Below are 21981 nucleotides of genomic sequence, written 5' to 3' on the forward strand. Positions count from 1 at the left end.
CTAGGCGGACTAGCAGACTGCTAGGCCAGTCTAAAGCCCATCCAACTTAATAGGAAAAGAGGCCTAAGGCCTGCTCGGGGAGAGTAGGAGAGACACTGGGCCTGGCCCAGTTTGGAGGAACCCTATGAGCGCCGTCAGGATGCGTTCACACTGCCTAATCCAACGACTGTGAGGACCGCGAGCGAGAAAAAGAATCAGGATCGCACGAACCGGTACGTGACTCACTTGGCGGTGGCATGACGCGTAATTTGGGCGAACTCCGCGTTTCCAAGAAGCTCGTGAAGCTGCGAAAACCCAGCTTCGTAAACTCGTTCAAGTTGCACTAGGGCTCGGTACAGCTTCTCGAAGCTGGCTCCAGGAAGCACGGAGTGTTCGGCCTAACTTCTCACGCGGAGTTCGCGGAGCAGGGAGTGCGGAGGACTTCCGAACACGCCCTAAGCGTCAGTTTTTGGGGGAATGAATCAGATCTATTATGATAGTTAAACAAAACCGGAAGTACAAAGTATCCAAAACATAATAAAATTTATATCAAGATTCCTAAACCATCTAACGGCCACTACTGCCGCCAGAACAAGCCGCCGGCGCCACTCCCCTACCGCAGTGGACTTGACCTTGTTAATGACAGTCGGAAAGTCTTTGTGCACCTGCCCTTAAGGACAAGTGCCCTTGAGCCACTGTCGGGGCTTGCCAGTGAAGTCAAAGTTTGCTCTAGCCACCCAGGGTTAGGGGAGAAAACGAGAGGAGTCACGTTCTTTCCATGTCCTGCTAGCACTAGATGATTGGAACTAAGGGCATCTTCAAAGTGGATTCTCAAACCGCCCGCAATCGTCCGGACTGCACGGTCCGGACGTGTTTAGCCATTCAACGCGGCTCTGTATCGATCTGCCAAGCGGTCCAAGCATACTTTTTCGGTGAAAACGAGACAAAGTGGTGGTGGTGGGGAGGGGGGTTGAGGGAGTCCGGACATCAGCCACGTAGGACTCCGACACCCCGGCCCACCCAAAACCCCTCCAAGACCCCGCGCATCCATTCTCCCATTTTCTTTCCTTTGATTTTCTCTCTTGCCTTCGTGGCCGCTCCACTACCCCGGCCGCCACGCCACACCCTGCCGGAACTCGACGCAAGCTCCATGCCGTTTCTCCCCCGCCGCTGCCCCACACCTCTCCTCATATTTTCGCTCAGGTGCCATCCACATGCATTGGAAATTGAAGAGAGTGGCCAGGTTTGCTCGGGTCACTTGATTGCATGCATTGGAAATCTAAGAACTGCCCAAAAGCTTTGCAAAGACAATATTATGGTCATGTTAAAAAGCTCATCATCATTCTTGAAGCAGCTGCATCACATGATTTTTGAACTTGGCACGCTTTTTTGGCATGCCTGGGTCTCAAAATGATGTCAATGTGCTGCAGCGATCACCATTATTTGCTAGACTGACTAAAGAAAAAGCTCCTCCGGCACTATACTGTCAATGGTCATGAGTATAACATGGGCTACTATCTGGTTGCATTATCTATCCTCCTTGGGATATCTTTGTGAACACCACCCCTAACCCAGTTGGTCAGAAAAAAATCTCACTTTGCCCGAAGACAAGAAGCAGCTAGAAAGGATGTTGGGAGGGTTTTTGGAGTTCTGCAGCATGTTTTGCAGTTGTTCGTGGACCTGCTAAAGAATGAGATCCTGAGACCTTGTGGGAGGTGATGACCTGTTGTGTGATCATGCACAACATGATCGTGGAGGATGAGGGACAATATGTTGCAGACTGCAGCAGGTCTTGAATTTGAGAACATAGGTGATCCTACCGAGCTTCCCGGCCAACATCTGGCCACGTTTGAAGAGTTTATTCAAATGCATCAACAAATTTGGCATCAAGCAACTCATGAGTAACTGAAGGAAGGTCTAATTGAGCATCTGTGGATGGTTAAGGGGGACAAAAAATGTTGGAGTGTAATATTTAAACTTTTTAAATTTGAACTACTGCTGCATTTGGACATTTGAACTATTTTAGGCTATATATGCGGCTATTCAAATATACAGACTTAAAAAAATAGGGTTGGAAGTATATGGGCAGGGCAGCATGGCCGGTTTCCGCATCCGTATCCATCGACTGGTTCTCCCTGTCCGCAGACAAATACGAGAGCGAATTTGCGAATTAGCCTTGGAGATGCCCTAAGCATCTGATCATCTGATGGAAACGTCCAAATCTTCTCCCCAAACTAACAGACAAACATCTTAGCATGTAAAGTTCGGATTCTTTTTCAGTAAAGTCATTGGGTTGGGGGAGTATAACCAGAATTTTTGCCGAAGCATCTGAGTTGTTGCAGAAGATTGTCTCCATTTAGAGACTTGTCAAGCAAGTCTTAAAAGTGGACCAGTATTATTATCTCTGAAAGTGTGGCCAACAACTCGCTGTAGCTAAGATTAATTAGCGAGGCTGTTCAACTGCCATCCTTTCTTAATCACAAGCACGGTGGACCAGTATTGTGGAATAAGACGGTACGAAGTGTGCCTCGTATACTACGTAGGACTGTAGCCTACATTGGATCATCCAGCCATCTCTTTTGGTCTGCGAGACATCAGGAGACAAAATACGAGCCATTAAACCCAACGTGTTGTGTGTATGTATACATCCTGACAGTGCACGTTTTGGTGTTTTGGATGATTAGGCGTACGTATATTGCATGTACAAGTAGGGACTAATGTATGGTATATGGTTGCTATATATGCTGCCATTTAGCACAGGTTTCTGCAGCAATAGAAGATAAGTGCATCTACAACCACAGACAACAAATCCGACCCCTCAAGCACCCGCGAACGCGTCCATGGACAGTGATCGGTCCCGCCTCAAATTTACTTCTCCGCATCCGGATACCTCATACTAGAAACCTTATATCCATCCAAAAACATGCAAACGCATGAAATTCTCGTACTACGTAGATCAAATAACCTATACTACCCTAATGCTCATCGAAGATGTCCACTATCTTCGTGCCCGGCTCCGGATACATGGGCGGCAGCCTCAGCTCCAGCTCCTATGGCTCTTCCGCGCCGACCTCGTAGAAGAGCGTGTTAGTGTTGCCCGTTTCCGCCGGATGAACTGTCGGTTGGCCTCCACATAGGCCTCATCCTGAATGGACTCTGGCATGGCCTGCTTCTCCGCCATCTCGGCCGCTTGGGTGACTGCGAACTCCGCCTCTGCGTCCACCATGTTGAAGTCCAGAGCCAGAACCGGTGGCAGCTCCGCGTCCTCCGGATCCGCCACCACCATCGAAGTTGGCTGCTGCTCCTCTTCCTCCTCTGCCTCCGACTGCTCGTCCTCCTACTCCAGCGAGTCCGGAGGCAAGCCGACTGCGATGCGTGCGGTGCACCTCGCTCGGATCTTGTGATCTGGAACTGGCGCTTCGGCGTGAGCATAGCATAGGTGGTCTTCTTTTGCCGAACCATGGCGAAGTCGGAGGGCATGGAAAGAGCGGTGGAGTGGGAGAGAGGTGGTGGATGGGTTCGGGCTGGCGGCGAGGAGAAGGAGGAGGTGGATGTGGCTAGGGTTGGGGGACGTTGGCCGGCTTAAATAGCCGGAATTGGCCTCGGGCAGCGAGCGGGAACGGCGCCACGCGGTGTTCACACACCCCACCGGAGGAGACGTCCGTCGGACTGCCGGGTTTCCAGGTGATTCCGTGTGGGACCCCATCGTCAGTCCGACTGGCGGACGCGCCTGGACGTCCCTATATCCGTCTCATATTTGGGCTGGATATGAGGGTGTCGGTCAGCCCGGGTGTTTGAGGTCTGTTTAAGAAGCTCGTCTGGGTCGTATATATTTTGTGACCGGTCAATGACCGGGCCATCTGTCCGGGCATTTGAGACCCGTTTAAGGAGCTCATCTAGGTAACATTTTTGTGATTGGCCAGTAACCGGGCTGTGTCCAGGCGTTTGAGGCGGGTTTGGGGCGCCCGCCTGTAGATGCTCTGAGGCTCCCCGTTGCAACAAGAAAATAATGCCTCCAGCAATCCCAACGGCTTATCAGGTTTTTTCATTAAGAAATTTATTTAAGTTTCTTGGTATTATTTGTTCGAATGTTCAACCAACCATTCAAGCTTTCTTGTGCAGAAAGTTCTTGTGAGGAATATATACACATATTTGTCTTGGAATGTATAGGGTTTCTAGCTAGTGCAGAATTTGGAGGATCTAGGCGGAATGGCAGCTGGATATATCGTCCCCATCTGCCGACACTACAGTGAGAGGGAGATTTTTATGATGACGGATGTCGTGCAGTACTGATGTTGCATCCATGAGTGGTCGTCTCTCCCGCACCGGTTTCCTACAAAGACGTGAGGGAAAACGAAATCCAAACCCAGACAACGAAAGAAAGCAAAGCGACTCAAGTGTCAGCTGCACTGTGCCGTTACCATGCAGCTGCGATAAGGACGCCAGATCGATGGCCAGGTGAGTGCGCGCCATACTGTCATCAAGCTGCTCTAACCCTATTGATTAGTGTTGATAAGTGACGTAGCGAGAGAACCCAATCATGCCGTCCCTCCCAGCTCCCGACCCGGAGTTCAGTTTGTCAAGTGACACTATTCTAATATAAGCAAGCAGCCTTTACAGCTTCCTGTGTGTAGGACAGACAAGGCAGGTCAAGGACATAAGCTCTGTCAGCTAAACGCAAACGGCCAAAGCGAGATGAAAACGCCACACGACCAACTATAGTAGATATGATAGATAATAATAAAAATACCTTGGTTGATAGGCTCCTAATACTGTTATTCGGCAAACGGCGACACCTTTTTATGATCGAGAATGCACTGTTGTTGTTCATAAACTATGGCCCGCGCATAGGTGTGAAAACCTTTTTATTGTTTATGTATTACATCTCATTAGTTAATTATTTTTTTGAAAAAGAAGATAACCCGATCTCTACATCAGAATGATGCATGCGGTCATCTTATTAAAAAGTGCCAATTAAAACAAAGTCTGCAATTCAGTACAGCTTGCAAAAGAAGCACAAAAAGAAATGAAGATAAAAAAGCCACAACTGACAAAAACAGGACAAGATGACTAAACACTTATCCTATGGTTATTGGACCGCCGTCCAAACCGGTCTCAATGATTGTAGGAATTTGTTTCGTAAAATCTGTGCCCACATAGCGTCGGTCTCAACCGATAACCTATATAGCCAGTTGCTCAGCAGGCATTTTTTTAATCTTCAAATTCTCAATCCCAAGCCCCCTTTGATCTTTGGGTCTACAAATAATATCCCATCTGGTCAATCTGTATTTGGTCTTAACTTCATCACATTGCCAAAAAAACGAGATCAATAAAGGTCTAACCTTTTGCGTAGAACTATAGGTACTTCAAAGAAACATAACATGAACATCGACAATACTAGCTAATATTGAATTTATTAACACAAGTCGACCTTCATAAGACATAAGCTTGCCTTTCCAATAGCTTAGCTTTTTTTCAAACCCATCCTCAATGCATTTCCATTCTTTATTTGATAGTTTACGACGGTGAATTGGAATTTCTAGGTAAATAAATGGTAAGGAACCCATTTCACAACCGAACAATTGTCTATATGCATCTTGTTTCTCTTTGGCTCTTCCAAAGCAAAATAATTTGCTCTTGTGAAAATTAATTTTTAACCCCGACAATTGTTCAAAAAGGCAAAGTACTAGTTTTATATTTCTAGCCTTTGCGAGATCATGTTCCACGAATATAATAGTGTCATCAGCGTATTGTAGTATGGAACCCCACCTCCCCCCTAGACAAGATGAGGAACGAGTTCTCCTACCTAGCCGTTCTCCTTGGCCCTACCGATAAGAACTGCCAACATATCTGCCACTATGTTGAACAGAATAGGAGACATGGGATCCCCTTGTCTTAAGCCCTTATGTGTCTGAAAATAATGACCTGTATCATCATTCACCTTAATCCCCATGCTACCTTTTTGAATGAAGGAATCCACCTGTTTCCTCCAAGCTTCATTGAACCCCTTCATGCGCATAGCCTGCTGGAGGAAGGGACCTTTGGCCTTATCGTATGCTTTCTCAAAATCCACTTTGAAGATTACCCCATCTAGTTTCTTTGAATGGATTTCATGTAGAGTTTCGTGTAAGGCAACAACCCCCTCAAGTATATGTCTCCCCAACATGAAAGCAGTCTAACCGGTTGTACCATCGAATGGGAAATCCGTGTCAATCTATTCGTGAAGACTTTCGTGAAGATTTTGAAAATCACATTCAAAAGACAAATCGGCATGAACTCCTCAATGCACACTGCCCCCTCCTTCTTTGGCAACAATGTTATCATTCCAAAGTTAAGGTGGAAAAGTTGCAGGTGGCCATTGAACAAGTCATAGAACATCGGCATGAGGTCACCCTTAATATATGCTAGCATTTCTTGTAAAATTCTGCTGGACCCCATCTGGTCCAGCTGCCTTATTCTGCTTCATTTGTGTTACTGCCTCAAACACCTCTTTATTTGTAAATGGCACCGACAAAATCTCATTTTCATCTATCCTTAGCTGAGGGATATCCCCAACTACAAGCTCATGGAGCGACACAACATTGCCCTCAGGAGGCCCAAAGAGTTGTTTATAATAATTTGAGATGTACAGCTTGAGGTTCTCATGCCCGACCACCGTACCTTCATCCTGTTCGAGCTGGATGATTTTCTTTTTTCTATGTTTTCCATTTGCAATCATGTGGAAGAATTGAGTATTGTCATCCCCTTGGACGACTTTAAGTACCTTAGCTCTCAGAGCCCATTTCATTTCTTCTTCTCTAAGAAGAGCATGTAGTTTCTGCTTGGCCTCAGTTTTAGCGGCTTGTTAGGTCATGTGAAGTAGGTTAGATTTCGCTTTCAAATTTAAAACTTCAATCATTCGGATAAGTCTCTCTTTTTCTTGTTTATAAATCCAACATAATACAAAGCATACACATAGATGGATGTATGTGGTGATTATTGCAACATACAGAAGTGCGAGAGTTTATGGTCTCTGGGTGCAACGAATGAGAGATGGTAACACGGGGTACATACAACCGGTTTGGGTGACGGTCCAATAATAGGCTATCTGTGTAGGCATTTCTCCCTATTTGTGCATGCTATGGCTTGTTATAACTTTTGGATCGTACTCAGATGCCGGGGATGATCTCCCTTTTCTAAGAAAATATTGTCTTGGTTACAAAATAATAAAGAAAATTGGAGGTACACAAGATGTTTCAGATAATAAATACCATTCTATCCTGGTCATGGCATCTCAGACATTAGGTTAAACCCTTCTGAAGTTTGCTCTATGAGTCAATTAATCGTACTAATGTTAGTATAAACTTGAGTCATTTATTTTGGGACAGAGGGAGTACATGATATTAGAATACTGTATGGAATTATTACATAATACTAGTATTAAATGAGTAGTACCGAAATGATAGTTCAACAACCAATCATTAAATGTGATATGAGGTTAATCTGAGGGCCAATTTTAGGATCGTAAATCACAAAATTATTCATGTGATATTATATCAATATGTAGAATTAATGCGCCATTACAAATTGGTCAAAGGCCAATTTAGGGAATAGAAAAAGTATATAATATATGTGCTCTCGGGGAAATAAAATGGAAACCAGATAATGGTTTTAGAACCAAGCGCTAGCTCGGATGGCTAGAGCTTAAGAATGTAAACTGGCCCATCCACACGCGATCCATAAGGTGGTCCCATTCCACCTAAATAACGTACAATTAAGAGAGGAAATCCCTCCTTCAACCACTTTGTTTCACTTGCACCATTTTAATTATGGTTTATGCACGTTAGCTCCCCTGTGTTAATGCTTTCCATACATGAGATGTCTTTTTTGTCAATGCTTATTATATTTTTATAGTAAAGTTCTTGCTGTTCAAAGAATAGGATTTCCCCAAGCACAATTGAACGACACAAGTTGTTGAGCATACCCTCTAAGAATGTTGAACCAAGAAAACTAAACATCACCAGCAAAAAAGTTCATGTCGTTACCCTTGAGATATAAGACTTTATAATTTTAACATTGAATTTTACAATGACCCGAACCCTTAAAGGTTTTTTTGTAGTATGTTTGATTTAATCTGTGTTTGCATCTACTAAAAAGCACACAGAAGTAGTAGTTTTCATCATAATCCCATCAAAAGAATATTATAACTAAGAAAACCTATAAACAAAATATTAAGAATGTATAGTTATAGATTTGTATATGTACGTAAATGCTTGATATTTACTATGTTGTTTGAAACCTTTCCAAACTGCTATTTACTACTCCCTCCGTCCCGAAATACATGGAGTGTTAAGTGAGTCAAAAGTCAACATTTTCCTGTACAAAATCAATATCAATATATTCGTCATTAGATATATTTTCATAATCTATCCATCCAATATTATATTTGTTGATATTTTCTTCTACATATTTGGTCAAACTTAGAAAGCATTGACTTTTTGACTAAAGTTTTTGAGCTATGTACTTTAGGACAGAGGGAGTATGTTATTTGTAACCATTTCTGGTCCAGGTAACAAATGGTAGTTCTCCTGGCATTTATTATAGAAAAATTGAAATGCAAGCAAATCATATTGTTATTGTTGGGGAACGCAGTATTTCAAAATTTTCCCTACGATCACGCAAGATCTATCTAGGAGATGCATAGCAACGAGAGGGGAGAGTGTGTCTGCACACCCACGTAGACCGAAAGCGGAAGCGTTTAGTAATGAGGTTGATGTAGTCGAACGTCTTCACGATCCAACCGATCCTAGCACCGTATGTACGGCACCTCCGTGTTCAGCACACGTTCAGCACGATGACGTCCCTCGATCTCTTGATCCAGTTGAGGACGAGGGAGAGTTCCGTCAGCACGACAGTGTGGCGACTGTGATGATGAAGCTACCGGCGCAGGGCTTCGCCTAAGCACTATGACGATATGACCGAGGTGGTAAACTGTGGAGGGGGGCACCGCACACGGCTAAGAGATGTCTGTTGTGCCTTTGGGGTGCCCCCCGCCTCCGTATATAAAGGGGGAGGAGGTGGCCGGCCCCCTAGGGGCACGCCAAGTGTGGGGAGTCCTACTAGGACTCCCTAGTCCTAGTAGGATTCCCTTCTCCTTTTTTCCTTTTCCGGAGTAGCAACGGGGGGAAAGAGAGAAGGAGTAGGAGAGGAAAAGGGGGGCACCACCCCCACCCCTTGTCCAATTCAGATTGGCAAGGGGGGCGCCACCTCCTGGCCGGCCCTCTCTCTTCTCCACTAAGGCCCATGATGACCCATTAACTTCTCAGGGGGTTCCGGTAACCCCCGGTACTCCGAAACTTCCCGAAACCATTCCAGTGTCTGAATGTAACCTTCCAATATATGAATCTTTACCTCTCGACCATTTTGAGACTCCTCGTCATGTCCGTGATCTCATCTGGGACTCTGAACAAACTTCAGTCATCAAATCACATAACTCATAATACAAATCGTTATCGAACGTTAAGCGTGCGGACCCTACGGGTTCGAGAACTATGTAGACATGATCGAGACACATCTTCGATCAATAACCAATAACGGAACCTGGATGCTCATATTGTCTCCTACATATTCTACGAAGATCTTTATCTGTCAAACCGCATAACAACATACATCATTCCCTTGGTCATCGGTATGTTACTTGCCCGAGATTCGATCGTCAGTATCTTCATACCTAGTTCAATCTTGTTACCGGCAAGTCTCTTTACTCGTTCCGTAATGAATCATCCCGTAACTAACTTATTAGTCACATTGCTTGCAAGGCTCATAGTGATGTGCATTACCGAGAGGGCCCAGAGATACCTCTCCGATACACAGAGTGACAAATCCTAATCTCGATCTATGCCAACTCAACAAACACCATCGGAGACACTTGTAGAACATCTTTATAATCACTCGGTTACATTGTGACGTTTGATAGCACACACGGTGTTCCTCCGGTATTCGGGAGTTGCATAATCTCATAGTCAGAGAAACATGTATAAGTCATGATGAAAGCAGTAGCAATAAAACTAAATGATCATTATGCTAAGCTAACGGATGGGTCTTGTCCATCACATCGTTCTCTAATGATGTGATCCCGTTCATCAAATGACAACACATGTCTATGGTTAGGAAACTTGACTATCTTTGATTAATGAGCTAGTCTAGTAGAGGCATACTAGGGACACTTTGTTTGTCTATGTATTCACACATCTACCAAGTTTCCGATTAATACAATTCTAGCATGAATAATAAACATTTATCATGATATAAGGAAATATAAATAACAACTTTATTATTGCCTGTAGGGCATATTGCCTTCAGTCTGCCACTTGCACTAGAGTCAATAATCTAGATTACATAGTAATGATTCTAACACCCATGGAGTCTTGGTGTTGATCATGTTTGCTCGTGAGAGAGGCTTAGTTAACGGGTCTACAACATTAAGATCCGTATGTATATTGCAAATCTCTATGTCTCCCTCCTTGACTTGATAGCGGATGGAATTGAAGCGTCTCTTGATGTGTTTGGTTCTCTTGTGAAATCTGGATTTCTTCGCCAAGGCAATTGCTCCAGTATTGTCACAAAAGATTTTCATTGGACCCGATGCACTAGGTATTACACCTAGATCGGATATGAACTCCTTCATTTGCTGCTTCCGAAGCAGCTATGTACTCCGCTTCACACGTAGATCCCGCCACGACGCTCTGCTTGGAACTGCACCAACTGACAGCTCCACCATTCAATATAAATACGTATCCGGTTTGTGACTTAGAGTCATCCAGATCAATGTCAAAGCTTGCATCAGCGTACCCATTTACGATGAGCTCTTTGTCACCTGCATAAACGAGAAACATATCCTTAGTCCTTTTCAGGTATTTCAGGATGTTCTTGACCACTGCCAGGGATCCACTCCTGGATTACTTTGGTACCTCCCTGCTAAACTTATAGCAAGACACACATTAGGTATGGTACAAAGCATTGCATACATGATAGAACCTATGGCTGAGGCATAGACAATGTCTTTCATTTTCTCTCTATCTTCTGCAGTGGTCGGGCATTGAGTCTGACTCAACTTCACACCTTTAACACAGGCGAGAACCCTTTCTTTGACTGATCCATTTTGAACTTCTTCAAAACTTTATCAAGGTATGTGCTTTGTGAAAGTCCAATTAAGCGTCTTGATCTATCTCTATAGATCTTGATGCCCAATTTATATGCATCTTCACCGAGGGCTTCCATTGAGAAATTATTGTTCAAGTATCCTTTTATGCTATTCAGAAATTATGTATTATTTCCAATCAACAATATGTCATCCACATATAATATTAGAAATGCTACAAAGCTCCCAGTCACTTTTTTGTAAATACAGGCTTCTCCAAAAGTCTGTATAAAACCATATGCTTTGATCACACAATCAAAGCGTATATTCCAACTCCGAGATGCTTGCACCAGTCCATAAATGGATCGCTGGAGCTTGCACACTTTGTTAGCACCTTTAGGATCGACAAAACCTTCTAGTTTCATCATATACAACTCTTCTTTAAGATATCCATGCAGTTTTGACATCCATTTTGCCAAATTTCATAATCATAAAATGCGGCAATTGCTAACATGATTCGGACGGACTTAAGCATCGCTACGGGTGAGAAGGTCTCATCGTAGTCAACTCCTTGAACTTGTCGAAAACCTTTTGCAACAAGTCGAGCTTTGTAGACAGTAACATTACCGTCAGCGTCAGTCTTCTTCTTGAAGATCCATTTATTTTCTATGGCTTGCCGATCATCGGGCAAGTCAACCAAAGTCGACACTTTGTTCTCATACATGGATCGCATCTCAGATTTCATGGCCTCAAGCCATTTCGCGGAATCTCGGCGCATCATCGCTTCCTCACAGTTCGTAGGTTCGCCATGGTCAAGTAACATGACCTCCAGAACAGGATTACAGTACCACTCTAGTGCGGATCGTACTCTGGTTGACCTACGAGGTTCGGTAGTAACTTGATCAGAAGTTTCATGATCATTAATCAGTATCTTCCTCACTGATTGGTGTAGGAATCACTGGAACTGATTTATGTGATGAACTACTTTCCAATAAGGGAGAAGGTACAATTACCTCGTCAAGTTCTACTTTTCTTCCACTCACTTCTTTCAAGAGAAACTCCTCTAGAAAGGATCCATTCTTAGCAACGAATATCTTGCCTTCGGATCTGTGATAGAAGGTGTACCCAATAGTCTCCTTTGGGTATCCTATGAAGACACATTTCTCCGATTTGGGTTCGAGCTTATCAGGTTGAAGCTTTTTCACATAAGCATCGCAGCACAAACTTTAAGAAACGATAGCTTAGGTTTCTTGCCAAACCACAGTTCATATGGTGTCGTCTCAACGGATTTAGATGGTGCCTTATTTAACGTGAATGCAGCCGTCTGTAAAGCATAACCCAAAAACGATAGCGGTAAATCAGTAAGAGACATCATAGATCGCACCATATCTAATAAAGTACGGTTACGAAGTTTGGACACACCATTATGCTATGGTGTTCCAGGTGGCGTTAGTTGCAAAACTATTCCACATTGTTTCAAATGAAGACCAAACTCATAACTCAAATATTCACCTCCACAATCAGATCGTAGAAAGTTTATTTTCTTGTTACGATGATTTTCTACTTCACTCTGAAATTCTTTGAACTTTTAAAATGTTTCAAACTTATGTTTCATCAAGTAGATATACCCATATCTTCTCAAATAATCTGTGAAGGTCAGAAAATAACGATACCCGCCGCGAGCCTCAACACTCATCCTAGTAGGAGTAGGACTCCCCCTTTCCTAGTCCAACTAGGAATAGAAGGAAGAGGGAGAAGGAGAAAGGAAAGGGGGGGCGTCCCCCTCACCCAATTCGGATTGGGCTTGGGGGGGGGGCCTTCCTAGGCTGCCTTCTCTTCTCTCCCAATAAGGCCCATTAAGGCCCATATGCTCCCCGGGGGGTTCCGGTAACCCCCCGGTACTCCGGTAAATGCCCGAACTCACCCGGAACCATTCCGATGTCCAAACATAGCCTTCCAATATATCTATCTTTACGTCTCGACCATTCCGAGACTTCTCGTCATGCCCGTGATCACATCCTGGGCTCTGAACTACCTACGGTACATCAAAACACATAAACTCAAAATACCGATCGTCACTGCATGTTAAGCGTGCGGACCCTATGGGTTCGAGAACTATGTAGACATGACCGAGACTCATCTCCGATCAATAACCAATAGCGGAACCTGGATGCTCATATTGGTTCCTACATATTCCATGAAGATCCTTATCAGTCAAACCATATAACAACATACGTTGTTCCCTTTGTCATCGATATGTTACTTGCCTGAGATTCGATCGTCGGTATCTCAATACCTAGTTCAATCTCATTACTGACAAGTCTCTTTACTCGTTCTGTAATGCAACATCCCGTAACTAACTCATTAGTCACATTGCTTGCAAGGCTTATAGTGATGTGCATTACCGAGAGGGCCCAGAGATACCTCTCCGATGCACGGAGTGACAAATCCTAATCTCGATCTATGCCAACTCAACAAACACCATCAGAGACACCTGTAGAGCATCTTTGTAGTCACCCAGTTACATTGTGACGTTTGATAGCACACTAAGTGTTCCTCCGATATTCGGGAGTTGCATAACCGCATAGTTATAGGAACATGTATAAGTTATGGAGAAAGCAATAGCAATAAACTAAACGATCAAAGTGCTAAGCTAACGGATGGATCAAGTCAATCACATCATTCTCTAATGATGTGATCCCGTTCATCAAATGACAACTCTTTGTGCATGGATAGGAAACTTAACCATCTTTGATTAACGAGCTAGTCAAGTAGAGGCATACTAGTGACACTTTGTTTGTCTATGTATTCAGACATGTACTAAGTTTCTGGTTAATACAATTCTAGCATGAATAATAAACATTTATCATGATATAAGGAAATATAAATAACAACTTTATTATTGCCTCTAGGGCATATTTCCTTCAGTCCCCCACTTGCACTAGAGTCAATAATCTAGATTACATTGTGTTGATTCTAACACCCATGGAGTCTTGGTGCTGATCATGTTTTGCTTGTGAGAGAGGCTTAGTCAACTGCTCTGCAACATTCAGATTCGTATGTATCTTACAAATCTCTATGTCTCCCTCCTTGACTTGATCGCGGATGGAATTGAAGCGTCTCTTGATGTGCTTGGTTCTCTTGTGAAATCTGGATTCCTTTGCCAAGGCAATTGCACCAGTATTGTCACAAAAGATTTTCATTGGACCCGATGCACTAGGTATGACACCTAGATCGGATATGAACTCCTTCATCCAGACTCCTTCATTTGCTTCTTCCGAAGCAGCTATGTACTCCGCTTCACATGTAGATCCCGCCACGACGCTCTGCTTGGAACTGCACCAACTGACACCTCCACCATTCAATATAAATACGTATCCGGTTTGTGACTTAGAGTCATCCGGGTCAATGTCAAAGCTTGCATCAGCGTACCCATTTACGATGAGCTCTTTGTCACCTCCATAAACGAGAAACATATCCTTAGTCCTTTTCAGGTATTTCAGGATGTTCTTGACCGCTGTCAAGTGATCCACTCCTGGATTACTTTGGTACCTCCCTGCTAAACTAATAGCAAGGCACACATCAGGTGTGGTACACATCATTGCATACATGATAGAAGCTATGGCTGAAGTATAGGGAATGACCTTCATTTTCTCTCTATCTTTTACAGTGGTTGGGCATCGAGTCTGACTTAACTTCACACCTTGTAAGACAGGCAAGAACCCTTTCTTTGCTTGATCCATTTTGAACTTCTTCAAAACTTTATCAAGGTATGTGCTTTGTGAAAGTCCAATTAAGCATCTTGATCTATCTCTATAGATCTTGATGCCCAATATATAAGCAGCTTCACCGAGGTCTTTCATTAAAAAATTCTTATTCAAGTATCCTTTTATGCTATTCAGAAATTCAGTATCATTTCTGATCAACAATATGTCATCTACATATAATATCAGAAATGCTACAGAGCTCCCACTCACTTTCTTGTAAAATACAGGTGTCGGTGTCAAAACCAGCGGATCTCGAGTAGGGGGTCCCGAACTGTGCGTCTAAGGAGGATGGTAACAGGAGGCAGGGGACACGATGTTTTACCCAGGTTCGGGCCCTCTTGATGGAGGTAAAACCCTACGTCCTGCTTGATTAATATTGATGATATAGGTAGTACAAGAGTAGATCTACCTCGAGATCAGATAGGCTAAACCCTAGAAGCTAGCCTATGGTATGATTGTATGTTGTCCTACGGACTAAAACCCTCCGGTTTATATAGACACCGGAAAGGGCTAGGGTTACACAATGTCGGTTACAAAGGAGGAGATATACATATCCGTATTGCCTAGCTTGCCTTCCACGCCAAGTAGAGTCCCATCCGGACACGAGACGAAGTCTTCAATCTTGTATCTTCGTAGTCTAACAGTCCGGCCAAAGGATATAGTCCGGCTGTCCGGAGACCCCCTAATCCAGGACTCCCTCAGTAGCCCCTGAACCAGGCTTCAATGACGATGAGTCCGGCGCGCAGTATTGTCTTCGGCATTGCAAGGCGGGTTCCTCCTCTGAATACACCATGGAAAAATTTGAATATAAGGATAGTGTCCGACCCTGCAAAATAAGTTCCACATTCCACCGTAGAGAGAATAATATTTCCACAAATCTAATCTGCTGACACGTTTTGGCAACATGACATTATGCCATGGCCCGGTAATTATTCGAACCGTTTCCTTTAACTAGTCCCGCACATAACGCGAGGCAGTTCCTTGACACGTCTTGTCAAAGCAGAGATCGTGTTCCCCTTATTACGGGATTCTCATCAATACGGGCGTGGGTAACCCAACCGTGCCATCGATTATGGCGCTTGGGGGATAAGCGAGTTTTACAGGCTAGTGGGGGCGCATAGTTTCGGCCGCCCATATAAAGGGATAAGGATTCACCTTTTCATCCACGCCTTCTTCCTCCTTTGCTCATCCATTTTCGCACACTCGAGCTCCAGCGCCCAAGTCCGCATTTCCCACCTCGACCTTGTCCAACCATGTCCGGAGAGGGAGGCAGGTGGATGGTCTCCTCCGTCACGGAGGGACACATCAAGAAGCTGAGGAGAGCCGGATACCTGCCCGACGACATCGCGCACCGGCTCCCAGAGGAGGAGCAGCTCATCCCCACCCCCAGGCCCCATGAGAGGGTAGTGTTCCTTACCCATTTCCTCCGCAGACTAGGATTCCCCCTCCACCCATTCGTCCGGGGGCTCATGTTCTACTACAGCCTGGATTTCCACGATCTAGCCCCGAACTTAATCCTCAACATCTCGGCGTTTATCGTCGTGTGCAAGGCCTTCCTCCGCATCAAGCCCCACTTCGGCTTATGGCTAAAGACCTTCAATGTCAAGCCGAAGGTAGTGAGCGGCCGCCAGGCGGAGTGCGGAGGCGCCATGGTGGGCAAGATGCCCAACGTCACATGGCTCGAGGGCTCCTTCATGGAGACCATAAAGGGGTGGCAATCGGGGTGGTTCTACATCACCGAGCCGCGTGCCCTAAATGGGCAGCGGCCCCCGAGTTCTGATCTGGCATCCCCACGCAGCTCACTTCCTGGCAAGAGAAGGGCCTGTCCTGGGGTAGTTCGGGAGAGCTGACCGGACTCCAAACATGTATTCAAAACATGGTGAACAAGAAGCTCAAACTCGTCAACGTAGTCCAGGTCATGCTCATCCGCCAGATCCCCCCGTGCCAACAACGGGCTTTCAACTTGTGGGAGTTTGACCCGGCCCAGCACCGAACTCTGAACAGGCTCTTCGACACAACTCATGAGGATGCCTGGGAGGTGCTATTCAAGGGTGCTGAGATTCCCCCTCCCACTACCGAAGATCGCGGATTCTGCGCGAAGTGCCAAGCCAGCGCGGTAAGCTGTTTTACCTCTCACAGGATACTTTTTTTTCATAGTTTGACTCTATGCGGGATCTAAGCTCCGGTACCTTTGACAGGACTGGCAGGAGACGGCCGGACAGATCGACTGTCCGGCTCCTTTGCCCGAAGGCCCAGCAGACGCTCTCCTGACGAAGATGCTGACTCTGGCCCCTTATAAGGTGCCGGAGAAGACCAAGAAGGCCAAGGGAACGCGAAAGAGTTCTCGACGCCAGGCGTCATCGGACTCATCATCCGATAACTCTGCGACACACTCCTCCCCCGAATACGAGGAGGTAGAATAAGATGCTCCCCCTTCAGTTGGGGGAGACAAGAAAAGGAAAGCCGCCCCAACCAGGGGGGCCGAAGGGTCCAAGAAGGGAAGGACTCTCCTTCCGGACAGTTCCACCGCCGCCGCCGAAGGCGGAGATGAGTGGATGCTCAGGGCCAAGCCCCTGGCGAAGTCGTAAGTATTCGGATACCAGAGTAACTCATAGCATTCCTTTGTCGCACTGCTTCCCCTAACATCGAATATGATTATGCAGGCCGCCACGAGCCTGTATCGATGTATCGTCGGACGGCTCCCTGGGCTCGTCGGATATGGATAGCGATCCACTTCCGACCGCCACCTCCCTTTGCCCTGCGGATGACGCCGAGGTATTGTCTCAAGAGGCACTGGGTCGAGGGGAGACAGTCCCGGAGGCGCCTCAAGGCGACCTTCCGGACTCCGGGAGCAGAGGGAACAAGGCCCTTGAGGGCTCCGAGTTCGGCCCTCAGCCGAACACCGCGCCGGAGCCTCCAGTGGTTCCGGACTCGGGTAGGCGGCCTCCTTCCAAGAGGGGCAAGATGCCTGTGCCGGTGACCTCTGTCCATCCAGAGGCGCCGGACAATCTGCTGGGAGCGCTTCGTAGCGCTTCCATCGACAAGGAGCACCGTACTATTATGAGTGCGGTGGTCCAGAAGGTTCAGTCCACCAAGAGCGGACTGACTGAAGCCTGTGCCAGCCTTCTAACAGGCTTTGAGGTAAGTGTTTAAAATATAGGAAAAATATTACCGCATAGACAGTAGCCCCTGATGCTCTGTTCGGTGTTCACAAAGAAAAGCCGAACAGAGAATCAAACAATATCGCAGGTGTCTAATATAAGTATGTCTATATGCGTGTGCAGGCTTCGCTGCTGGACTCAGCCGCACTGACTGCGGAGGTCGCCACACTGAAGCAGGACCTCGAGGGGTCCAAGAAAGAGCTCGGCCTTGCCAAGAGGCAGCTCGAGGAGAACAAGGGTAAGTAATACCCTGTCTATAGATATTATATATATAAAAGAAGACGCTATTGCAAAATGACAGGATCATCTTATATTTGCCAGGGGCCACGACCGAGGTGGCGACCTTGAAGCAAACGCTATCCGAGGTCGAAGACAAAGCGGCCAAGGAGCGCACCGAGCGGGAATGGCAAGAGGCACGGGTGGGCGAGGTGCAGCAAGAGCTCCAAGCTCTCGTGTCGAAGCATGAGGCGTGGGAGCGTGACTCGAAGACGCGAGAGTCCGAGCTTGCCGCAGCCCTCGAAAGCGCGAAAAATGCCAAGGCTGAAGCCCAGAAGGCCCTCTAGGAGATTGATGCGATGAATAAGATAGCGGCGGGTAAGGCATTCTATATGCAAAGAAAGCATGTAAAAGTAAATTGCCTGTACTTACCCGAATCCGGAGCTCTCCAGGAGCGTTCGCAGATTTTCCCCGTAGCGTGTCAAATGCCGCAACTTTTTACCAGGCCGAGGAGGGAAGCTCAATGGAGAAGTTGTTCTGGGACCAATATACTGGGACCAAACACCCGGTGCCTATGAGCGACTAGCTAAAGCAGCTGGTTGAGCTACACAAGGCGGCCGAACAGGCCATGAAGGGCTTTATAGTCCGGCTGTGGCCTGGCGACGCCCTTCCGAACAACTACTTCGGCCTGGTGAGGCGGCTTGTGGATGCCTGCCCACGGCTGGAAGTCGTCAAGCGGTCCGTCTGCATCGAAGGTGCATGCTGGGCTTTCGCCCGTGTGAAGATGCAATGGGCCAAAGCTAGACGCCGTGAAGTTGATCAAGGAAGGACCGCCGCAGGGCAAGGAGCATCGCACACCGAAATTTATTATGAGGGTGTCCTGAAGGGTGCCCGTCTTGTAGCGGACGAATGTCCAAAGGATGTAATATTTGAGTAAACTTGCTCGTGTGATCCTGTATGATGAAAACTTGTTTCATATGCGCTATGCAACGCTTGTTTGAATTTAAAATATTACCTTCTGTTTGGCTGTTTATCCAATCTGAGAGATGGCTAGTCCTCGGCTTCTGCCCCCATGCCGCGAGTGCTGGGGTGTTTGGGATAAACCTGAGCACTCTTGTTCCCATTTTTGGGTCCTTCGAGGGAGGTGCTCAGCACAGCGAACAAGGCAACCGGACTAATAATACTTTATCACTCTCACTTAGCCATAGAATTCTATAATTTTAAATTTTGGTGAAGCCCCTGGTATTCGGAAGGCCGAATTCGGGGCGCGATACACGCCTTTAAGCCGGACAGGACCGGCTCCTCGCTCTAAGCGGCATAAGTCTTTAGGGACTTGAAACCTCGCCGAACAGCGACCAGTCTCTCGCCTTATCATGACAGTCAATTTTAGCTTTCTCTACTGAGGTGCTTAGCCCAGTAGAACCGGGGCACAATCACAGTAGTTCTCCTAGTGCTACCTTAGTCGATAGAGCGGAACATAAGGTACCAAAACATAGGAGCCGGGCAAACCCAACATTTGACCAAAGACATGATTCGGAGCTGATGCATATAATGCTATAAGTTCGGGGTGCCGCACTTGTGAAAGTGTTCGGACTTCTCACACCATATTGTGGGGTACTTAAGCCCCTGGTGTGTTGGACGTACCAAAGTGTACGGTCGCAAGGCGTCATTAATGAACACACACACATATATATATATATAAAGAAGAAGAATGCAATAATAGTCTTAATGCTATGCATTGTTTATTCATTAAAGCGGAATGATACATGCAGTGAATAAGCAAAAAGTAGGACTATATCCCCTCCAAGGGCAAGCTGAGGAATAATGTTAAGGCAAGTATTTGACTCGTTATCGTAATCCACCTGGGAGTTCCGTTTTGTGATGTAGCTTTCTGCCTCCTTGGATGCTGCATCATGTGTTCGGCAATCATGCTGCCGGACAGGGTTTCCAGAGATTAATGTCCTGAAAGAGAGAAAAATAACAAAGCGGGAAGCCCCTAGTGCGGTTTAAGCCGCGTCTTGGGGCGTGCCGTAGTTGTGCCCCCTCCCCACCTGTGCCCATGGTATTTTTAATGCGTAATTATGTACACGTGGCACGAATTTCGCCGTTTGGATTGGGCTGGGGTGGGGGCCGCATTGCTATGCGAGCTCGGGACGTGCTAGGCGCTCCAGTTGCCGATTACTCCGGGCGCGCTTGAAGGTGTTTGGGTCCTTGAACGCCGAACTAGTGGATTGCCATAAGAGGCTGCTTTGGGCTTTCGCTGCGAGGGCCGCAGTGTGCTCCTCCATTCGGAGAGAGCGCTCTATATTTCCATTAACTGTAATGACCCCCTGAGGTCCTGGCATCTTGAGCTTGAGGTATGCATAATGCAGTACCGCATTGAATCTCGCAAATGCGGTTCGCCCGAGTAGTGCATGATAACCATTGCGGAACGGGACTATATTGAAGATTAACTCTTCGCTTCGGAAGTTATCCGGGGATCCGAAGACCACTTCCAGTGTGATTGAGCCTGTGCAATGGGCTTCTACACCTGGTATGACGCCTTTAAAGGTCGTTTTTGTGGGTTTGATACTTGAGGGGTCTATACCCATTTTGCGCATTGTGTCCTGATAAAGCAGGTTCAGGCTGCTGCCGCCATCCATAAGGACTCGAGTGAGGTGAAATCCGTCAATAATTGGGTCTAGGACCAGTGCGGCGAATCCGCCATGATGGATACTAGTGGGGTGGTTCCTGCGATCGAAGGTGATCGGACAGGAGGACCATGGGTTGAACTTTGGGGCGACTGGTTCCAATGCATATATGTCCCTGAGCGCATGCTTCCGCTCCCTCTTGGGGATGTGGGTTGCGTATATCATGTTCACCGTCCGCACTTGTGGGGAGAACCTCTACTGTCCTCCGGTATTCGGCTGTCGGGGCTCCTCCTCGTCATCACTATGTGGCCCCTTATCTTAGTTTTCGGCAATTAACTTGCCGGCCTGCTTGAACACCCAACAATCCCTGTTGGTGTGGTTGGCTGGCTTGTCGGGGGTGCCGTGTATTCGACACGAGCGGTCGAGTATACGGTCCAAACTGGACGGGCCCAGAGTGCTTCTTTTGAATGGCTTTTTCCGCTGACCGGGTTTAGAGCCTTTGAATCCGGCATTGACTACCGTATCCTCGGTATTGTCGCTGTTAATGCGGCGCTTATGTTTGTTGCGACGTGACCTGCTATGGCCGTCCTTGGTATCCGAAGTACCATGGTTCTTTGATATGTTATTACTGTGAGCCAGCCAGCTGTCTTCTCCCGCACAAAAGCGGGTCATGAGTGTCGTGAGGGCTGCCATAGATTTCGGCTTTTCCTGACCAAGGTGCCGGTCTAGCCACTCGTTGCAGATGTTGTGTTTAAAAGCTGCTAGGGCCTCTGCATCCGGACAGTCGATGATTTGATTTTTCTTTGTGAGGAACCATGTCCAGAATTGCCTGGCCGATTCCTCTGGATGCTGAATTATGTGGCTCAAGTCATCGGCATCTGGTGGTCGCACATAAGTGCCCTGAAAGTTGTCGACGAATACGGCCTCCAGATCTTCTCAACAGCTAATGGACTCTGCTGGCAAGCTGTTAAGCCAATGTCGCGCTGGTCCTTTGAGCTTTAGTGGGAGGTATTTGATGGCGTGTAAGTCATCACCGCGGGCCATGTGGATGTGGAGGAGGAAATCCTCGATCCATACCGCAGGATCTGTTGTGCCGTCGTATGATTCAA

The sequence above is a fragment of the Triticum urartu genome, chromosome 3 (assembly GCF_003073215.2).
Source record: "Triticum urartu cultivar G1812 chromosome 3, Tu2.1, whole genome shotgun sequence".
Classification (NCBI taxonomy): Eukaryota; Viridiplantae; Streptophyta; class Magnoliopsida; order Poales; family Poaceae; genus Triticum; species Triticum urartu.